The 20,770-nt window shown below is 34.2% G+C and overlaps 1 protein-coding gene across 6 annotated transcripts in view; it reads left to right on the top strand.

Moving 5' to 3' along the window:
- The window catches only part of LOC131675125 (trithorax group protein osa), a 1,031,961-nt gene that overhangs the window by 116,892 nt on the left and 894,299 nt on the right, over positions 1–20,770 (top strand). The gene's annotated exons all lie outside the window — the stretch shown is intronic.

The raw sequence follows: 20,770 nt of genomic DNA, 5'->3' as shown, positions 1-20,770 counted from the left end.
TCATATCTGTGGAGTAATCTTTAAAGTTAAAAGTGCAATATATCACGAATATTCTCATAAATGTGGACATTATACTAATATTCTTCGTCATCAGTCAAACCAATGGATTATCGTTAATGATTCAAATATTTCAGCGTCTACCAATCTTATACAATGTGAGTGTATAAATGCATACATTATTTTTCTAGAAAAAGATCGATTATTATTATTACATACAGCAAATGATAATAAAATGCAAATAAGTTCGGGTAAAAATAACGTAAACAATTTGCTTTCCTCTATAAAAAACAAATTTCAATGTAGTACTAGCAACAACATTTGCAGCACAGGGAAAAGAAAATTGATTGGAACACAATAAAGTATCAGATGTTGATGTTTCATCTATTGACCTTTGTAAATATAAAAATTCAAAATATTCAAAATATTTTCACGAAGCACCTGAAGGTAATATAAATGTTGTTTCATACATTAATAATAATAATATTGATACCAATGGTGTTGTGGAACAATATGATAAGGCCGATCAACATAATTCCATTTTAGATTGTTCTGTACAAATAAATACTGCTCCTGCTGTATTGTTTCAATCTGATTTTATTATCAAGACTATTTCAGAATCAGCTCTCAGATTGATCAATCAATTATTGGATGTGGGTTTTTGACGTACAGTGCATCTGCTATTGATAATTGTTCAAACGAAAACGAAATTGATGGATCTCTCAATAGTGTAAATATTGGTAAGGAAATTGATAGCGTTTCTACTTTAATCAGTTATAGTCAAAAATTTTCGGCAAGGTCATTTAGGAAATATTACGAATCTCATCGTCAAAAGATTTTGGAAGAACGTAAAGTTGTAACGGGGATTTAGACCGCTATAATATTAATTTATCCGAGATATAGTACTTGCTGGTACAATTGCAGCTCTTTGCGGGCTTGCGTTATGCCACGTAAGGCCGGTCCGGTAGATCAGGTTGCCAACAAGCCCGCGGAGAGCGTCGTGGATCGCGCAGCTTAAATCGCGATAGTCGAGGAAAGCGATAGGAAGGAAAGGACGCTCAAAAAAAAGCCATACAATTATAGCAGTAGGTGTATATACAGTTTATGTACGTTTGAAAAGTGTACATAGCGGCACAGAGAGAGCGGCGAGCTAGTTAGAGCGAGAGAGAGAGAGGTAAAGGACGGTTAGTACTTCCATTCGGCGATGCCCCTTTGTTACGAATCGGCAAGATTGCAGAACACGTGTATGCGTTTTTTTACTCCTCACACGAAGGAGAAGGTGCAGCGCGCACAGTTGCACCTCATTATTAATTCCCGGTCGAACAGCACCCACTAGCCACGAGGCGGATCACTAACAAAAATAACAAGGCACACCGATAGGCGGAAGTACCGTTGAATGCCTCCGCACAGCTCGCGAGCTATCAGCTAATTGCCGGCCCTTCGTCACGCGGCGCGCGGCTCGTCACACATAGCTATATGTGTACACGCACACGATCTCTCTCTGCCGGCACTCTCTCTCATACCTTGTTCTCCGCACTTGACGTCTGCTGCAGCTAAGGAAAAATATAAGTCGAAAGACAAGGCATATTACAATTATTCTATATTATTACCCTAGAGAGAGAGAGAGAGAGAGAGAGACATAACGGGCTGACATCAGACTCGTTATAAAGTTCAATACAAATCGTCAAAACTTATTTATAATAATGATGATTATAAAATACCTCAAAGCCTAACAAAAAGAAAAGAGACTAATAAGAAATATTACGAAAAAATGAAACTTAAAATTCGACGAATTTTGAGAGCGTTGCAAGAAAAACAGATGACAGAGTATGAAGAAAAGATTATTATATTACACGATTAATAAAAATTCTATTCTCAAAAGACCAACGATGTTTAGACTTCCAACTTCTATTAAAAAGAAACCAAAAATACGATTTCTGTAAAAAGCACCATTCGGAACTTACTACAATTGAAAGAATATTAGGTTAGCCAATATAGCAGATAAGATTGATCCTCAATCAGTTGAATCGTACATGGAAGCTGAAAAAATAATTACTAGTGTAATATATGCAAGAGATATGGCAATTCTCTTAGTAAAAAGTTTAATTAAATCTTGTCAAAATAAAGTTGAAATTTCTTTAGCTCGTTTAGGCTAAAGAAACAATTAGTGGAAACGAGGTGTTTGCTGCTACTGCTTTATATGAATTAGCAAAGCATAGTTGGCAAGCAAAAGCTTACTTTGCTGATTCATCGTATAATTTTGCAACCACATCTAAAACTACAAAATATTGTTGTTAATACAGAAGGCCAATCGACAAATATCCTTTCATTACAGTCACGTGGTACATGGCTTTGTTACGAAAATTGTAAAACACTCGATACAGATGTATTACAAATATGGTTCAAAAATATTAATTGATAATTGCTACACGTAAAGGTGTCAGAGGGGGAAGAGTATTTACCTGTCTATCAATTTAAATTTGAATGGAGAGAAATAGCAAAAATAAAACTACTTCTGCTATTGCTATAAATTCGCCAGCTAGTGCGTTTTCTTTGAAATAAATATAAAAATAAATGCGTTTCAACTTTGTTCCACATTCTACATGTTGGTATATCACATCAATTGAAAGTTCAAGGCAATTGAAAACTTAACTCGAAAATGTAATTTTGAATCGATATTGTATTTTTATGGTTTTTTAAATTAATAGAAACAATTTTTATATTTTTTTAATTACCTTTATTGTACAACCAGATGAACCCAATGTTCTTTTATTTCTGTATATATATCTTCCAAGATTAGCTTAAAAATTGACAAGTGAGTAATATACATTGTTTTGAATGCTGGTTAAACTGAAATATTAGCTCCTATGATAGGCTTCAAAATGATTTTATTCTTTATAGAACTAAAAAACTTGTTCATTTAGTGGTTAATTCACTTTTGTGCAATATTTTCAGACCTCATCAAAGAGAAGGTGTTAAATTCACGTACGAATGTGTTACTATGGTAAAAGAATAGATAATACAATTGAATGTACCATTGTTGACAAAATGGGTTTGGGTAAATATTTGCAGTGCACGTATAACTTTGTTGTGGATATTACTAAAGCAAGGCCCAGAAGCTAAGCCATTAATATATAAAGCAATTATTGTAGCCCAAGTTCCTTAGGTAAAAATTGGTACAATGACATTTTCAAATGTCTACAAAATCAAGTTAAATCTCTGGTAGTAGATGGTGGTAGCAAAGCTTATATGGACAAAAAATTGACTGGAATTATGGAAACCCACGATTGACGATATACCAATCCAATCCTCATAATTAGTTATAAAACATTCAAATTACATGCACGTGTATTAGGTCAGGATAGAATGAAGTAGGTTTAGTTTTATGCAATAAAGGACATTGATTAAAAAATTCTGATCCAAAAAGATTAGAAGAGTTAGTCAAAATGTAAATAAATGTCTTATTAGACTTACCAGTGCTTTAATATCAAAATATTTGCCTTTGAACTATGAATTAGTAGTATAACCAGTATGAATGTTGACCGTTATGTCTCTCTCTCCCTATTAGTTAATTACCTTTTTCTATGTATTAATATTGTAATGTTGCATTTGAGATTATGCCTTATAGAATAACATTTACAGCTGTATGTGGATCAATTAAATATTGTTCACGATTACTAGCCCAAGGTAAGTGAGAATAGGAAGAGTGAGAGACGCATATACGCGACGGAATCCTAATGCGCATGAGTTAGACTACGAGAGAGATGCACGCGACGCGGACTTGTTACTACGCACGCTGATTGATTGACACAAACGCACACGTGGAGAGTTAGTGGGACCCGTGAATTGAGTAACTTAGCGGAGAACTTCGAAAGAGAACGGACGGAGACAGGACAAAGGGCTCGGCACTTCAGGATTTTCGGCGACAACGCATTGACATCAATCGCAGAGAAAAAGAGAAGATTCCTTGTCGTGTGTGGACCCTGTGTACGTAGTAATAGTGGCGAGGGCGGTGCACGGGTTGTGACTAGCGAGGACGTATTCGGCAGCGCCGACGTTTCGAATATAGTTGTGACTAGCGAGGACGCAAAATTTGTAAGTACCCGCTCGATAGCTATCTCTCGCTTACGGGGGGGGGGGGGGGGGGGAGAATAAGTCTTTACAAAAAGAAGGAAAAAAAGTTTTGCTTATGTAATTTTCTTTTATTTTTTAACATAATCTCCTTGAAGGTCGATACATTTTATTAAACGGCCTTTCAGTTTTTTTAAGCCATCAGAAAAATATGATTTCTGAAAACCCTCAAAATAGGCATTTGTTTCGGCGATAACTTCTTCATTCGACGTGAATCATTGTCCGGCAAGCTATTTTTTGAGGTTAGGAAATAAGAAAAAGTTACTGGGAGCCAAATCAGGCGAATATGGCGGATGGTCAATTAATTCGAACTTTAAATCGTTAATTTTTACCATCGAAACTGCACACGTGTGAACTCGAGCATTGTCTTGAAGAAAGAGGCATTTTTTTTGTTCAAGTAAGGACGTTTTCTCTGATTTTTTCTTTCAGCTAACCTTATAATGACGCATATTATTGTCCAGTGATCGTCTGGCCCTTTTCCAAGTAGTCGATGTAGATGATTCCATACATATCCCAGAAAACCGTGGCCATAATCTTGTCAGCTGACTTTACTGTCTTTGCCTTCTTTGGGGCTGGTTCTCCTGCAGTAATCCATTGTTTGGACTGTTCTTTGGTTTCAAGAATGTAGTGGTGTACCCATGTTTTGTGTACAGTTACGAGTCGACGCCAAAAGTCTTCCGGATTACGACTTATGCATGCCAAAAGAGCCTCAGAGGTGACCACGCGGATTCGTTTGTTTTCAACAGTGAGCGAACGTGGCACCCATCTTGCTGATATTTTTTTCATCCCCAATTTTTCATGCAAAATTGAAATGATTGTACCCTTTGATACCCCTGTGGTCTCAACTCATTCTCGTAATTTTATTCTTCTATCACTCAACACCATATCATCAACAACCATTTGTTGACCATTTCAGGCGTACTCACGTCTACGGGGCGTCCTGAACGAGGTTCATCTTTTGTTGTTGTACGGCCGCGTTTAAATTCATTTACACAGTTTTAAACAGTCTTAAACGCAGGGGCAGACTTGCCATGAACGGCGTTCAACTCAAATGTGATTTCTTTTGGTGTAAGGCCTTTCAAATGAAAATGTTTTATCACCGCTCGAGACTCTGTTTTTTCCATTTTTCAAATCAACCAAGAACTTTGTGTTCAACCAACGATCACAAAAAAAATGACTTAATGAATCGAGCTGAAACTTTGTACGATATCTAGTTAGTAGTATTGCTTGCCGAAAACATCATAATTTAAGCGTGACGAGCGCCATCTCTTGGATTTTGTAAAGACTTATTGACCCTCCCTCGTAGCACGACACATGCTCTCTCTCCCTCTCTCACTTATCGTTGTTATCTCTGTATAAGGAATTACGTTAAATATATGTTCATCGCGCATCTGTGAGTTGACTCTCTACCCTTTTACCTAGTCCCTCTGTGTCCATTCTACTCGCGCTACGTCCTATTTCAGCCTTTTCAGCTAACGCAACGTATCCACGCCGTCTGAGCCGCACAGGGAACCACGCAGATGCATTCCTGACGATGCACCTAGCGTGCATGAGAAATATACTTATATCTGTTATGTCAACGGGGTGAACCGGGCTAATTCCCCGTTGCAGTAGTTTGCATAAAAATGACTGAACTATAAACACAGCTGTACTAAAACTTCATTAAGAGCGACAGTGTTAAAAGATCCGTGCAAGGTAAATATTAAAAATTTTATTTTTAATATTTAAGTCTTAAATTTTATTATTTTTATTGAATGTTCAATTATTACAATTCAGACAAGGATAGCAATAATAAAAAAGGAGGAACTTTATTAGCTTTGGCTACTATTCCGTCTCTCACAAAATTGTGCAATAACCCTGACTTAGTTTTTGACAAAATTCAAGAAAACGCAGAATGCCTTGAAGGAGCATTTAAACTACTTACGAGTACTTTAAATTATAGTACAAAGTATGATGGTAATAATATTTGTGTTTCTTATATATTTATTTAAGTAATAATATAAACAATAGCATTTGTTCTTTTAGAAAAATACGACAAAATTATCTCGAAAACTTATGGTTCTTAACTGCTTAGTAGCCCTTATTTAAAATCCACTATAACATATAAAATAGTTTTGGTATCAATCAAATCATCATCAAATTATACACAAACTCTGGACTTGGTTGAAAAATGTTGTGCCAAGTGAAAGTATCGTTAGGTTATATGAGATATAGAACTATGAACATCAAAAATCGAGGAAAAGAGTTGTAGATACTATTATCGCATTAGTTGTGGCTATACGTGGAACGATATTTCCTGCCATGGTTGAAAGAAATAAATAAATCATAATTGCTCTAAACAATTTTATTTTCACTATTATTGATACCTATTAATACATTTATTTATAACTGAAACCGAACTGATAAATTGAACTTTATAATTTATAATTGAAATAAAATATTATCTTTATCGTTACCTTCGTTGTTCCTTTCGGAACCGCCCTGATAATTATGTGGTTGTGCAGCCCCGTTTCGCCAAGGACCACAATAACTATCTACTTTCAACAATATTGTTCTCTTCAAAAAATGCGTCAATATAATCTATTGGACTCATCTTTCTTGAAAAATGTTAATTAATCTTAATAAAAAAAATTATTTTGGCATTAACAATAAAATTATATAGAATAGATGTTAATATTATAATAAAAAAGTATCAACTTACCAATGTAGTTGCCAAACAAATGGCTGCCTAAACTTTTAAACTTTTCAAACTCTTTTTTCAATCAATCACGAATCCGGTCAGGTATAAGTGTAATCATCTGTCTACGAGCTTCTGTCGAATGTCTTTTTTTTTTCTACAATGTAAATGAATAAAAACATTGATAATTGACTTTCGAAGGGGAGCGAAACTTTTTATTTTTTAACGCGAACTTCATTCCATTCTTTTGATAAAGCAGAAGAAATTAATTTTTTTTTAATTATTAAACACTAAGACTTAAGAGATATACGATTATATGAAAATAAATGAAAAAAAAATGTATATATATATATATAATCAAACAGTTCGGCGAATTTACTTTTTTTTATATATATAACTTTTAATATCATATTCTTATTTATTTAGCAATAATGCAAATAAATTCAATTTTCTATCTATGAAGTTTTCATTGTTATATGATCATTTTTAATTCAAACTTATATTATCGGAAATAGAAAGTTTGAGGAGATTTCTAAAACACTAATATATTTTCGAAAACAGGTAATATGAGGAAATCCTCAAATCACTCAATGTTACTCACTAGATATCCAAGAGGTGACGCGTCAAAATCGATCGATGTAGGGAATACACACGAAAACAGAATGGATTTATTGAATGTATTGACGACATGTTTAGTGTACGAAACTTTATTGAAATCGTAAAAATACTAATATTTAAAACTATTGTCGCTCGGTAAATCCACACTCGACTATCTCCTATACAACGACTCTGACGATCAGCGAACGAATAAGATGGGTACTGCAGTCTGTAGGGTTCAATATTGCATTAATGACTGTGCACATGCGTATTTGCATTTATCGATTGCGGCTATTGACGCTAACTTCAGGAAAGTGCATAGATAAAACTATTGACGCTCGATAAATCCACACTCGACTATCTATTATACAACGACTCTGACGGTCAGCGAACGAATAAGATGGGTACTGCAGTTTGTAGTGCTCAATATTGCATTAATGACTGTGCACATGCGTATTTGCATTTATCAATTGCGGCTATTGACGCCAACTTCAAGAAAGTGCATAGATAATTTGATGCTTTAAAATAACTTTACACCAACTAATGACCTTCATGTATTGTTCATTAAACTATTCCATATGCTGTACGCACCTTTATGTTATGAATACTAGTTTCTTCGGCGGAATTATTTTCCATCTTATGTATATCAATATCAAAATTATATTATTTATTGTCATCAAACATTAATCGATCTAAAAACTCTCAGAAATTATGTACAAAAAGTAAAGCGTCAGGGATTTTCTTGGCTTTCATCTTCTGGCAATCATATATTAAAATGACTCTCCAACAAGATCACACCATATTTAATAACATATACTACCGGATTTCCAGGATACGCTGCATATTCAGTCTTGCACAGCTTATTATTAATGAAAATAGTGTAATTTTTTGCGGAGCCAAATGAGCTTCCCCTATTCTATATTTCATAATGAAATAGATATATTTCATAAAATCATAGAACATTATAAAATACCATAAATTACTATAAGGAATAATGGAAAACCATAAATCCATCGTGATCCGTGGAACACCATATGACGCTATAAAATACTATGCAATCTTATGGGGAACCATAGAGAATCAGGAATTCATCGAGATTCATGGAACACCATAGAACATCATAAAACAGTATAAAATACCATATAATACCGTGGAAGCCCATGGAGTACCATAAGGAACAATGGAGGACTATGAATCCATTAAGAAGTGTCGAACTCCATAAAACACTATGGAAACCCATGAAGCCATAAAGTACTGTGTATATCGGCCATTCGACCGTCTCTTTGAACATAATTTGATTTTTCCACAACGGTTTCCACATATTATGTATTTTTTCATCATAAGTATATTAAAAAACATTTAATTTAGTTTTAGAGAAAAATTCTTACGTAAATTACGTACGAAATGACGTAGTATACACGGAATAATTATATAACTAGACAGAATTATTATATCATCAACTATAAGTGGTTGTTGTGTCATTATGCGTTGTTATTTATCGACTTCATCATAAATTATTTTGTACGTTAGTAGCAGACGTAAAATACGTAAAAGACGTAGAGATGTATAAAAATAAAACAAAGCGTTAGGAGAATCTTAAAATGGCGGAAAAACAACATTATTCAAAACTTCAGACTCAAATAACTTTTTTAAATCAAAAACTACCGAAGTAAATCTTTTTTTGGATAATAGAAGACAATCTAGACTTTTAAACTATATACCACATTAGGAAATCGATACTAGAAACATGAAAAAATAGGTACATTCTGTTCTACAAATCTGACTTTTCTCAATTTTACTGTATAGAGTGTTGTGGTCGGCTAGCAATCGTGGCCACCTCATGTTTACTTGCCAACGGCTCTCGACCGCGATCCTTGCTCATAACATAAAATTTGGTAAAATAAAATTTTAGGCAGTATTTTACTGAAATCTTTTCTCATAAAGTATTTTAAAAATAATGAGAAAAAGAGATAAGTACGAATGCCCGCAGCGGTTGACTAAGAGTAAATATAAACTTTTTGTTTTGTACTCTTTTATAAATTGTGTCTTACGGTGACTTCATTGAATAATTACATTCACTGGATATCTTTTACATGACATATCACATGATTGCTTCAACAATCACCATTTATCACCATCCAATAAATATTTTCTTTTTAACGTTATCCAACTTCTATTACAAAAAATGGCATAGAATATGCTTCAAGGACAAATCTTTAATAAGGAAAAAACGGATACAATAATCTTACGTCTTTTGGCTATGAAAATCAATATATAAAATGTGAAGCAATAATAGGTAGGTCAGGTACTTTTGGGACTATATATCACACACATACACACACATATTTTGCAAATATAAATATAAAAATAAATAATTTATACATTTATTAACTTTTAGCATATTTATGATCTATTTGTATATTATATATATAATATTTATATAAAAACACAGGCGGATAGTTTTTAGGTCCAGAAACCAGACATAGTGTACCCGAAGGAACTGGTTTAAGCGCGCGTTTGTTTTGAATTATAAGGTAATAAAAGGTTTTGTCATTTGGTATTAATAAAAATTGATTTGTTTATCCGCCTATTTTCCCGATTGCATTTAGAGCAAAAGCGTTTCTCTTACCTTCCCCTTTAAAAATAGGTAGCAGCGCGTCAAAACTGTTACATAGTCAAAAATGTCCCAAACAGCTTTTGCTTAACCCTTTGCGGCATACATTTTTCAGAGAAACAAGTTTTCGTATAAATTGGTATGCAAGGGTTTTTGGGATCGCAGATCACGATTCTGAACTCAGAATTTCGAAGTTCAAAATAGCGGATCCAAAATGGCGGCAAAAATTTGCTGTATATATTTTATTTTATTTAAAGTTGGTATAAAAGGGCTTTTGGGATCGCTGATCACTATTCTGAACTCAGAATTTCGAAATTCAAAATGGCGGTCAAAATGTCGGATCCAAGATGGCGGCGTAAATTCAATGTATATTTTTCATTTCATTGAAAATTTGTATACAAGGGTTTCTGGTATCGCTGATCACGGTTCTGAACTCAGAATTTTGAAATTTAAAATGGCGGGTCCAAGATTGCGGCAAAAATTTGGTGTATATTTTTTATTTTATTGAAAGTTGGTATACAAGGGTTTTTACGGTCGCTAATTATGAATCTAAACTCAAATATCCGAAATTCGTAATAACGAATCCAAGACGATAGGAAATATTGATATTTCAGAATTTCTTCTGAAAATGTGCGTGTAGAGGTTTTCGGGATGGGTGATCATATTTCTTCGAAAATTTCCTTTCTTTCTGCGGAAAGTTCTGGAATTCCATATTTTTAAGAGTCAACTCCTTCCTTCAATAGAGGCTGTAACAAACCGTCATCTGTTCAAATGTTGTAATTTCTGTATGCTGGTACTCCATTAGATCCAATGCCAATTCAGTAAATCAGAGAATAAATCATTACCAAACTTACTTGACTTCAATAATCGTGAAATTATATACGTATACATAAGAGTAAAAATATAGCGAGTGTTAAAAATTCTTTCAGTTATATAGCACATCGAACATTTCAAGTCATCTATTGGGGACCGATGGAAAAACAATTTTAGAGCGATAAAATAGATTCGTACGGATCATTGTAGTATAATACACTAAAATCTGTTGTGAGTTGCAATTTTCGTAAGAGCTTGTACCGATCTTGTAGCATTAAAAATTTTTTTTATCAAGTAGTCGAGTTTTTTTATAATTACAAATATTAACGTATCTCATACAAAATGGAAATCGCTGATATTCCTAGCGACACGGAGTCAGTAGATAGACTTGTTGATTCAGACCAAGAGGAGGATGATATAAATGTAAAAACCGAAGATCAGCTTGAAGAGAATGAAGGTGACAGCGATTCAGATGAAGATCAAGGAGAACGCTCTGGCAATGAAGTATGGAAGAAAAAAGGAAAAAATAGAGATGATGATCAATTCACTGCTGATTTCGGACCTAATATCCCCGAAAACGTAAAATCTCCAATAGATATTTTTTTGTGTCTTTTTCCTGACGACATGCTGGATTTACTAGTTCAGCAAACAAATAAATATACACAGGAGAAAACTCAGGAAAAGCAATTAATCAAAAAAGAAGAGTTACTGATTTTTCTAGGAATTAATATTCTGATGGAAATAAAAAAACTGCCTTCTTATCGCGACTATTGGTCGAGTGACCCAAAGTTGAAGGATTCATATACGAGGTGTGTTCAAAAAGTAACGAGAATTTTTAAATTTCGCGGGTTTGGAGAGTTCGCTTGTATAAAATTTTTTTTTATTATGTTGGTACACATGCCCCTGAAGTACGATAAAATTTTCAGCAATATTCATTGCTTACTTTTTAAGTGGCAGCCGCTAACGTTAGACGTGTTTTTCGAGCTCGGCGATTTTCGTTTGTGAAAAAAAATTGATCAAAGAATTTGTATTAAATTTTGCGTAAAAAATGAAATAAAGTGTAGTAAAGTTTGTCAAATGTTAACAAAGGCATATAGTGAGTCTGCTATGAGTAAAGCAAGGATTTATGAGTGGTATAAGCGTTTCCAAGATGACCACAAAAACGTTGAAGATGACGAACGATCCGGACGCCCAAGCACATCAACAACCGATGAAAACGTGAAAAAAGTGAAAGAAATGGTTATGAACGATCGCCGAATCACAATCAGAGAAGTCGCTGATGATGTTGGCATATCAGTTGGCTCATGCCATCAAATTTTTTCGAATGTTTTGGGTATGAAACGTGTGGCAGCAAAATTCGTTCCAAAATTGTTGATTTTCGAACAAAAACAGCGGCGAATGGAAGTTGCTCAGGAGTCGCTAAATGAAGTCAATAACGATGCAGAACTACTAAAACGTGTTATAACAGGTGACGAAACATGGGTTTACGGATATGATGTCGAAACTAAGGCTCAATCGTCCCAGTGGAGGCATTCTGGATCGCCAAGACCGAAAAAGGCTCGACAAGTACGGTCGAATGTGAAGGTTATGCTCACTGTGTTCTTCGATTTTAATGGCATAGTGCATTATGAATTCTTGCCACAAGGTCAAACAATCAATAAGCAGTACTACCTACAAGTTCAACGTCGTTTGCGTGAAGCAATCCGAAAAAAACGCCCGGATTTGTGGCAAAACAATTCATGGCTTTTGCACCACGATAATGCGCCTGCTCACACTTCATTGCTTGTTCGTGAATTTTTGGCCAAAAACGAAACTGTAACGATGCCTCAGCCTCCATATTCGCCAGATATGGCTCCATGTGACTTTTTTCGATTTCCAAAAATAAAGAGAACATTAAAAGGCCGTCGTTTTACAAGCATAGATGACATTAAAAGCGAATCGCTGAAAGAGCTAAAAGCTATTACAAAGATCGAGTTTCAAAAGTGTTTCGAGGATTGGAAAAAGCGTTGGTATAAGTGTATTGTATCCGAAGGGGACTACTTTGAAGGCGACAACATTAATGTAGATGAATAAATAAATATTTTTTTCATAAAACGAAAATTCTCGTTATTTTTTGAACACACCTCGTATAAGCTCGCTAATGCCGGTTGTTCGTTTCGGATTCATATTAGGTAATTTGCATATATCGGACAACAGCACAGAACCTAAAAAAGGTGAGCCTAATTATGATAAATTGTATGAATTGAGACCATTGCTGGATAGACTTCAAGAAACATTCAAAATTTGCTGGAAACCAAGCAAATATCAATCTATCGATGAATCCATGATAAAATTCGAAGGTCGAAGTAGCCTGAAGCAATACTTGCCAGCAAAACCAATAAAACGAGGATATAAATGTTGGGTTCGTGCGGATGAGTCCAGTTACGTATGTGAATTTCAAGTTTATACTGGCACAACCGAAAGTTCTGAAAAACAGTTAGGAGCACGAGTTGTCAAAGATTTGACGCGTGAACTTGTTGGTAAAAATCACCATGTGTACTTTGACAATTTCTTCACTGGTGTCGATCTATTAATTTCGCTGAAAGAAGACAAAATATTTGCTTGCGGAACTGTACGTTCCAATCGTACTGGGTTACCTAAATCTGTAATGCTTGACAAACAAATGAAACATGGACAATACGATTTTCAAACGTCTGATACTGGTATTACATGGATAAAATGGATGGATAAGAAAGGTGTTTGTTTCCTGTCAAATTACCATGATCCATCCGAAGTGACAACAGTAAATCGAACACAGAAAGATGGCACACGAGTGCAGATAGATTGTCCAGTCATGTGCTCTGATTACAACAAATACATGGGATTTGTCGATAACGCTGATCGCTTGTTATCTACATATAAAATAGATCGAAAGTCCAAAAAGTGGTGGCACAGATTATTCTGGCATTTCATTGATCTAACTATTAGAAATTCATTCATCATATTTTCAAAAATAAACGCTGATAATCCTATAACATTGAAGAAGTTCAGACTACTTTTAGTGGATCGATTGGTTTCTCACAAAATTTCAACTAAAAAAGGAAGAAAGCGACAACCTACACAAACCAATCTTCACAAACCACAAGTTTCTGTTGAAAAAAGACGCTCTCTATCTGCTCATATGCCAACACCCATTGATAATTATAGGAGATGCGCTCACTGCAGTACAAAAACAAAAGATGTGCGAACTAAATGGTCATGTAGTACGTGCAACGTACCATTATGTTTACAAGTAGACAGAAATTGCTTTTTGAAGTATCATTCATGAAAGATTGAAATGAATTAGAAAACTAAAATAATTAAAAAATTGAACGTGAGAAGATAAAAATATAAAAGTGAAAAAAAAAACAAAAAAAAAACAAAAATACAAAAAAAAATCAATCTGATCTCGGATTCACCATTTTAAATTTCGAAATTCTAGATTCAAAATCGAAATCAGCGATCCCAAAAACCCTTGTATAGTAATTTTCAATAAATTAAAAAATATAAACCAAATTTTTGCCGCCATCTTGGATCCGCCATTTTAAATTTCGGAATTCTAAGTTCAAAATCGTGATCAACGATCCCAAAAACCCTTGTATACCATTTTTCAATAAAATAAAAAATATAAACCAAATTTTTGCCGTCATCTTGGATCCGCCATTTTCAATTTCGGAATTCTGAGTTCAGAATCGTGATTAGCGATCCCAAAAATTCCTTTGTATAAATTTTTATAAAATTATAACTGAAAGTTTCTTCAATAATGAATTTTGTTTATAAATAGAGCTGTTTTTTCGTCTTTGTTTAACAATATTAACAAATTAATAAAAGTTGTGGCACCAATTGACGTAAATTTCAATTGTATATCATCCTATAATCGTAAAACAACAAAAAACTCAGGGTAAATTCATCAAAAACTATTCTAAATTATCAAAAAATGCTATGAAAAAAGGTGGGAATACGTATTCCCACTGTGCCGCAAAGGGTTAATTTTGAAAGGATCAGACAACTTGGAGAATCGTCATTTCTATAAACGTATTCTACGGCATACGATCGATCTATAGCAGAATAAAAGTATTTTGAATCATGCACACATATCAATCATAATCAAAGTTATCTTGAAGAAATTCTGAGGCTGCATTAAAATTCCGCGGCTCTCAAAATTCATGTCTCGCAAAACAAAAAAATTCCCAAACTTTTTGGTAATTTTGGGTCGACTATATTTAAGTGAAAAATAAGAGGGTGGTCCGATAAGTATTTAGCCTACAAAAGAAAAACTAAAATTTTAGAAAAGTGGCGTTTTATTTTTCAACATAGTCTCCTTTTAGTTCGATACACCTGGCCTAGCGATGCTCCAACTTTAACCCTTTCAGGGGCGGGTGGCAGTATTCTGGCATCCTATTTTTCCTTAGTTTTTTCTTTATAGCTTGAATAATCTGAGCTCTAGATCTCTTTAATCATTTTTGTTTGAACACTGGATGCTTGGGGAACAGGTTTCTTAGGTCAAAATTCAGAATAGCACTATATATAATTCTTTATAAACAATTAAAAAACAAAAAAAGAGATTTTTAATGAAATTCTATTTTGAGCTCATTTTACGACCAAATTCACTGATATGTGGTATACGGGGGGTTTGAAGGTCGCTGATTACGAATTCAGTATCAGATTTTGGAAATTAAAAATGGCGGATTCAATATGGGAGCCTGATTGTAAGGAAAATCTAAAAAAATTCAATTATTTGAGCTGGTATCTATGTAGGGATTTTTGAAGGTGCTGAATACAGCTTTATTGTAAGGAAAATTCACAAAATTCTGTTATCTTAGCTGTCATCACTTGTTTTTGAGGTCGCTGATGATGAAATGAGTCTTGGGTGTAGAAAACTCAAAACGGTGGTTCAAATATGGTGGTAAAGTTGTCATAAAATGTACTTATTATTATGTATTTCTTTTCAGCTAGATATTTGATTGCATCCGAATTATCCCAATAGGATGGATAACATTTTTTTTATGACGATTTTTAGTATACTAGAAAAAGAATATCTGAGAAAGAAAAAACAAGCTTTCATGTATGTGAAATTTTGTCCGTGTTAGAGATAACGTTTGAGTGGCGGGCTAACGGTCATAATAGTGTGATGATAGTTTTCAGTTTGTCATATATTCCTATTTGATTAGTTGAATAAAAGAGGCAAGCAATTTCGATGAGTCAAGAAATTTTGTCTGTGTTAGAGATCACGTTCGAATGGCAGGCTAACAGTCAAAATAGTGTGATCCTAGTTTTAACTTTGTATTGAATTTTCTTATTGATTAGTTGAATAAAAAAAAAAAACAAATAATTTTGAATAAAAAATGAGTAATTCTGAAGAAGAATATGAAGGAGATCAAATCCCATCAGACGATGAATCTATCGATGGAAATGACATAAGCGATGAAGATGGTTGTGACCTGAATGTAGACTCTGGAAAACATTATGAGAATGATTCTCGTAAGTTCGAAAACAGTAAAATTTCATCAGATGAAACTTGGTCAAATCAATCTTTACCTTTCTATAACTTACCTTTCACACAGAACGTTGGGCCAAAGAATATTCCTGATACTGTTAGAACACCTGGGGATATTTTCTTGATGCTCTTATTGGTAGAAAATATCGAAAACATGGTTCAACAAACAAATCTATATTATCAACAGAATAAAATTAAGAATGACGTTCCTGTGACTACAGATGAGATAAAGAAATTTATTGGAGTGAACATAATGATGGGTGTCAAACGTTTACCGTCTTATCATGATTATTGATCTTCAAATCCTCAGTTGCATGATGCTTACATAAGCTCGTCAATGCCGGTCAAAAGATTCTCTTTTCTTCTTAGTAATTTGCATTTGAATGATCAAACTAAAGAACCTGAAAATGAGAAACTAATTTTGACAAATTATACAAAATAAGGCCATTTATTGAAAGAATTTCAGAAACTTATATGCAATATTATGATCCAACCAGAGAGCAATCTATAGATGAGAGCATGGTAAAGTTCAAAGGCAGAAATACTATGAAACAATACATGCCTCAGAAACCCATAAAACGAGGATATAAGATATGGGTAAGATCAGATATGAATGGCTACGTATGTGAATTTCAAATTCACACGGGAAAAATTAATAATGTTACTGAGAAAAACTTAGGAGAAAGAGTTATCATGAGTTTATCTCAAACTCTGAAAAATAAAAATTACCTTATCTATTTTGACAATTACTTTACAAGTACTAATTTGATGATAACGTTATTGAAAGATGGAATTTCTTCCTGTGGGACAATTAGAAAGGACAGAAAAGGTCTTCCTAAAAATCAAGGAAAAGATAAAGACATTAAGATGGGTGACAGCGAATACCGTACGTCAAATGAGGGCATCAGATATTTGAAATAGGTAGACAAAAAACCAGTTAATTTTTTATCAAATTTTCATGATCCAACTGATTTGTCTGAGGTAGAGAGAAAACAAAAAGATGGTTCATTGACAACTATAGCTTGCCCTCAAATGGCGAAGGATTATAATGCTCATATGGGATGTGTTAACAAATCAGATCAGATGAAATCATTCTATGAAATCACAAGAAAAAGTAGAAAATGGTGGCACCGCTTACTATGGCACTTCATAGATGTCACTCTTGTCAACTCTTTTATAATTTTCAAATTACTCAATCCTGATAAAGGTTTGAAATTGAAAGAGTTTCGTTTATTAGTTGTAGATGAGTTGATAGGACTAAATTGCCAAAAGAAGCGAGGAAGACCATGTTCAAATATTCCCAAAACTCCTGCTTCAAAAAAAAAATCAAAACACCTGAAAGTATCAGGACGTCAGTACAGAAACATTTGCCTGATGTTTATGAAGGACTCTACAAAAATTTTGAGTTTTGTAGTACTAAAAACAATCGAGTTCGATCCCAATTCTACTGCACAACATGCAATGTGACTTTATGCATCAACGTGAAGAAAAATTGCTTTGATGAATATCATAAATAAAAAATTACTGCAGCATGATACTGGATATGAAATTCATATTGAGCAAAGCTATAATAGATTCTGTTGGTAGAATTTACCAAATATTTATTCACTACTTTAGATTCATAATCTTTATTTTAAAAATTCGAAACTACACCCGTGATCAGTTACTCTACATTGCAAAACTAAAAAATAATTACAAACATATGTAACTAGTAGAAAATTTTCTAGAATGCTGAAATCAGAATTAGCGACTTCTCAGACTCTCATATAAAAAAAATTATTTTCTAATTTCAAATGTTTCACCAGCCATATTGCATCAATTTTGAAAATAGGAGTTCAGATTCGTAATCAACGACCCCAAAAACCTAAGTATACAAATTTTCATTTATATAAGCTAATGTTTGAAAATTATGTACGCCATATTGGATCCGCCATTTTAAATTGTGAAAATCAGACTTCAAATCTGGAGAATACGGTGGATGGGGCCAAAATAAAAAAATGAAAAAAAACATTTGTTCTAGATCTTAGATTCTACTTTATTTTTGTATTATTTACCAAAAAAGAAACGACTTATGACTTTAAAGTTTTTATATTTAATGCATAGCAATTGAGATATGAGCTGATGAAAAAAAACGATTTTTTAATAAAAAAAAAGCTATTTCTCTGTATAAAAAAATCAAGAATGAGTTCTGTTGCTCTTATTTTAAAGAGAAACATTCCACCTTTTAATTTTGCTTGGATTTTTAATGATCCGCTGATTTGCACAGCAAATAAATTAATTTGTATAAGGGCAACAAAAATAAATTTTTTATGTTCATTTTTTAAGCATAAAAAACTTGATTCTAGTATTAACAATATTATCTTCACGTTACTTAAAGCTTTTGCTATTACCTTTAAAATGGTGTAAAGTTTTTCATTCTACGACTCTTTTTTCGCTGAGATATGAAACTTTAAAGTTTGACAAATTTCGCTTCAGGGTGGGCATAAGTACGCGCCGAGCACTGTATCTGAAAATAAAAATCTTAGAGCTACGAAATTATTTTTTAAAAATTTCTTATGCAACTATTTTTCACTTAAATATAGTCGATCCAAAATCACCAAAAAGTTTGGGAAGTTTTTTGCTTTCTTAATTTTTGTGAGGCATGCATTTTGAGGGCCGCTTAATCTTAATGCAGCGTCAGAATTTCTTCAAGGTGACTTTGATTACGATTGATATGTGCATGATTCAAAATGCTTTTATTCTGCTATAGATCGATCGTATGCTATAGAATACGTTTATAGAAATGATGATTCTCCAAGATGTCTGATCCTTTCAAAATTAAACAGCAGCTGTTTGGGACATTTTTCACTATGTAACAGTTTTGACGCGCTGCTACCTATTTTGAAAGGGGAAGGTAAGAGAGGCGCTTTCGCTCTAAATGCAATCGGGAAAGTAGGCGGGAAAATAAACCAATTTTTATTAATACCAAATGACAAAACCTTTTATTACCTTATAATTCAAAACAAACGCGCGCTTAAACTAATCAGAAATCTTAACATCTTAATCGTACGTCTACAACATTATATACCTTAACCAAATAACAAACGCGACTTATTCTAACACAAGGAAACTTGTAAAGTAACTGGTGAGTGATCGCCGGGCTACTGCGCACTTACAACTAAACCAAACACGCATTACAAATAATTAATGGAGAGGAATTAAACAAAGGTAGCCGACAAGTCATCGCCTGGCTACCTAATAATTCACGTGGCCGCACATCATTGCGAGAGAGAGAACAACAGGGAGAAAGAGATAATCTGACCTTTAATTTCTTCTCAATGATCCCTGGGAGGCGAAGGTGGCAACTGCAGAGCAGGCCGATTGTCTGGCTTCTCGTCTGACTAACGCTGCTGCAGGTGGTGCGCGCTTTGACGAAAGGCCATGGCGTAGGGCCGCACAAGATGAAAGACAACCAAACCTCTTCTTCGCAGGGAAAGAAAACAATCGCCAACATGATCGGCAGCGCGAGCTAATTCCTTCGGTCGACTAACCTAGATTAGTGGCTGACGTTATGTGACACCACGCAATACTCCAGCGCGGGCAGTAACCGCGCTCTTGCAGACTATCTTTACTCAACTTAGTTTTAGGCGGCTTGCGACGAAACGATAATTGGTCGCGCGTCGCCTGGCTGCCTATAACCGCTTAGTACGTGCTCACGTGAGCGCGCTCTCTCTCTCTCTGTCTCTCTCTCTCTCTCTCTCTCTCTGTCTCTCTCTCTCTCTCTCTGTCTCTCTCTCTCTCTCTCTCTGTCTCTCTCTCTCTCTCTCTGTCTCTCTCTCTCTCTCTCTCTGTCTGTCTCTCTCTCTCTCTCTCTTTCTTTCTTCGACTGCAGCATCTTCTCACGTTTTCCTTCGGCTTTCTTGGCCGAGTCTAGCAATTTATAGCTGCTAAAAAAAAGAGGTACAGTATTAGGCGCATAATAAAAAGGGTGCGCCCAATACTGGCCACTGAACCTTGCCGAGGGCAAAGAGGAGAGGCAGAGGGACCGACGAGAAACAGGCAACTGCCTACTCTCGTCACAACTATGTCCGTATATTGTTAGGCCATATAGTAAAGAAAACTAAGTTTGAACTTCACATGATCTTGAAATAATTTTCTTGAATTCCAGATATCAATTTGCATATCAATCAATATCTTCAATCTGGAATTCATATCGGCCTAACATTTTCTGCTCTTTCTGAATTTGAAATCACAACAGAAGTTTCTATTTTTAATAAAAGATTATTGTTTCATAATATTGAACGTTAAGTTAAAGTTTCAGATCGCCATCAATAGACCATTTTTAAACTACAAAAATTTTATCTGAAAAATTGTTCAATACTTGAATTAATAATCCATTTGAATTTGAAAAGTAGAATAGGTCTTTCTTTACAAACATGTACATGTG

Source organism: Phymastichus coffea, unplaced genomic scaffold, assembly GCF_024137745.1.
Source record: "Phymastichus coffea isolate CEN01 unplaced genomic scaffold, Cenicafe_Pcof_1.1 PCOF00016, whole genome shotgun sequence".
Lineage (NCBI taxonomy): Eukaryota > Metazoa > Arthropoda > Insecta > Hymenoptera > Eulophidae > Phymastichus > Phymastichus coffea.
The sequence above is the reverse complement of the archived record's forward strand: the minus strand, read 5'-3'. Positions and strand labels throughout refer to the sequence as shown.